Genomic DNA, 3,323 nt, shown 5'->3' with positions numbered 1-3,323 from the left:
GACTTGGGTGGATAATTGCTGGTACATGCTAGAAATTCACCAAATACATTATAAATTCACTATAAACACTGATTGTTTAAAGACAAACCAATATATGAAAAGATGGATGATCAAAACTGGTAGCTCAATGAGTATTTGTAGTGTAGTCCCAGTTTATCTTCAGGTATTACTGAACAAACTAATTTACCATAGAGCTGCATTATGTGGAGAGATAAAGAAGCAAATATTGACTCTGGCTGAATTATCATAAAAGTTTTATGGAAGCCTATTTAACATTTCATAAAAATTTAAATGAATCTATAGTGCTTAACATACACCATAACCTCATGGCTAATGAAGAGTTTATTGCCTTTGAGAAAAGTAATTAAAAGGTGACTTATCATTCAGTTTTTTACAAGTTTCAATGAACTTTTAAATATAGTATTATTGTATTTTGAAATTAATGGAAATATGAGAACCATGTTTAAATTATTAAAAATAAAATGATGCCTTTTATTCAAGCCTGATAAGTTATGTGCACCAGTAGGAAAATCTATAGAGTTACATTTAATATATATTTTAATATATATTGTATTTATTTGCATGAATCACTTATGGAATGAATGACTGTACAGTGGTTGAACATAAAAAGACTAAATCTGATTAATTTATAATTAAACTCATAACTTCACTGTATTTTAAATTTTATTTTGCAAATGATGAAGTTTTGTAAATTAAAAAATATAACTTCTAATGAAAGAATATTTTCTAGCTACACATTGATTTTCTTTTTAAAAAAAATCTTTTTACTTTGTATTGAGGTATGGCCAATTAATAATGTTATAATAGTTTCAGGTGAATAGTGAAGAAACTCAATCATATATATACAAAGACATACACTTTTAATTACAAAGCATATATTTAGAAAATAAATTTTCTTTTATTTAAGCAACATGTACATTAGGAATATAAATATTTTTAAAGGAATCAAAAAATGAAAATAATTTCCTTCAACAAGCAGATAAATTCATTAAAAGTTTTCATTTAAGATAGGTTTTATTTCTGTCTTTTTGCAATAATATAAGAAAACAAAAGATATGCATTTCAATAATATATGGCTTATGTTAGAAGATATGATTTACCACCTTCTGTCTATATTTACTTATATATGTATACTTCTTTTTTTTAAATTTGTTTATTTTAATTGGAGGCTAATTACTTTATTCTTTATTCATATATTTAAAACAATTTACTATATGTTTATATCTTCCATAATTGAAATAAATATTGGGAAGTCAAAATATAGGTTCCTCTGCTCAAGGAAATTATAGCTGATTTAATCAAACTATTGAATAGATAGATGAACCCACAGGACAAAATACATGATTAATGACATATGGGACTTCCCTGGTGGCTCAGACGGTAAAAGCATCTGCCTACAATGCGGGAGACCCAGGTTCGATCCCTGGGTTGGGAAGATCCCTTGGAGAAGAAAATGGCAACCCATTCCAGTATTCTTGCCTGGAAAATCCCATGGACAGAGGAGCCTGGTAGGCTACAGTCTGTGGGGTTGCAAAGAGTCGGACATGACTGAGCAATTTCACTTTAATAAAATACTATGCTATTTATGTGTTATTGAGGATACAAAAACTATGAGACAATATATGCATTTGGGATTACGGAGAAAGATTTGTGGTAATTGGCATGATTCTTTAAATAATAATTATTATAAATCCCTGTTTAAGAAAGAAAAATGTATCAGAAATGTGTCTTCTTTTTAGAAGGCACAATAATTCAAGTAAGGAAAACTATTTTGAAGCACTATTTTTGAACTCAAAAGCACTTTCTTTACTCAGGTAAATTATTTGACTTCTTTCTGTGAGCTGAAAAAGGAATTTATCACTGAATGAAGAACTTGGAGTAACTAATCAGTTTAAGAAAAATTCTCAATGAGATTAAGTTTTATTAAACTCTTTTCTTTATCATAACAGATACATTTTTCTATTTCAATTCCTCTGTTTACTTTTCAGTCAATAGAAATGAATAAGAACTGTTGTTGACTAGTATTATTACAGAGATTGACTTGTCTAAATTGTAAGTATTTACATTTTTATGAATGTAATAGCTGGTAAAATAAATGTAAGAGTTGTGGAGTGTCATAAAGCATGGGAAGTGCAGTAAATAGTGACAGTTTATAAATGCAAATGTTGTTACTCACTTCAAATATAAATGAACTCAAAATGATTTTTTTTCAGATGTTAGCACCTTAAATTGAATTATTTTCTCACAGACATTATTAAAAACCCCAAAGTGATTTATGGTATTTAAAAGTGCTATTCTCTCCTGTATTCCTTATATTTTGGTAAAAATAAAATGTCTTCAGGAAGTTTCAAAATCTAATTATGGATTTATGTTTATTTAAGTGCATATTTGTTTTCCAATAGCCTATTTCTCCAAAGAGTTCATAGCATAGACTAATGCAGAACTAGATACAATGTTAAGGACGATCCAATATCTTAAAAGCTTTAAAAAGATTTTGTTTAACATTGAATGGCTGTATGTTAAAGAAGTATCTAATTATGCCTTGTTTTTCTGAATTATGATTATATTCTTTTATTTACTACTTAACATCTTTAGTGAAGGGAACCAACTGTTTCTTATAGGCTTGCAAGTGGGGAAACATTAATAAATAAGAAAATAACTTTAATCATTAGTCTAGCCCTTCTAAGTCTCTTTATCTCCATAGCGTGAGGAACTCAACTCAGCAATGGTGGATATATATATTGTCCCTAGTTTATATAATGACCAAAAGAAGTGAGCTTCAGCCTTACATTTTTTTACAACCAAAATTAATTCATTGCCTGATCATCTGACCCTGATGGGTGAAGCAAGATGGGAACAGTACACGGTCTTCAAAAAAACTGCAGTGCTGTCCCAGAAACTGCTGACTTATGGACTATCTAGTTTATATTACATGTTTGGTCAGGATAACCCTCATATATCATATGGCCCAGAATCCCCATTGCAACATCCTGCTAACTCTTTGAGATGTCTTATTGCTTTGCTTGACTTCCTATCATAGATGTTTCTAAAAATTGCATAGATATTGTGGCAGTCATTATACAATGTGTTAATTTACCAGACTAAATATTTACTCTCACAAGTGTTTGAATCCATAATTTATGGTTAGGATTGGTGTGAAATATACATATACTCAAAGCTAATCTGTCTCAAATGTGGCCAAGATGGCAGAGTAGGAAGGCCCTGAACTCACCTCCACCCACAGAACACCAAATGACAACTATTTATAAAGAAACAGTCTGTGAGAATGACCCAAAGACTAA

At 29.7% G+C, this 3,323-nt stretch overlaps 1 non-coding gene across 1 annotated transcript; it reads left to right on the top strand.

Moving 5' to 3' along the window:
- Nucleotides 1-1,383: 1,383 nt before the first annotated feature.
- TRNAC-ACA lies at nt 1,384-1,456 on the top strand. Its single transcript has one exon. It is a non-coding gene; the product is annotated as a tRNA-Cys (tRNA).
- Nucleotides 1,457-3,323: the final 1,867 nt, after the last annotated feature.

Source organism: Cervus elaphus, chromosome 5, assembly GCF_910594005.1.
Source record: "Cervus elaphus chromosome 5, mCerEla1.1, whole genome shotgun sequence".
NCBI classification, from domain to species: domain Eukaryota; kingdom Metazoa; phylum Chordata; class Mammalia; order Artiodactyla; family Cervidae; genus Cervus; species Cervus elaphus.
Note: the sequence above shows the minus strand (reverse complement) of the source record. Positions and strands in the feature narration are given on the sequence as shown.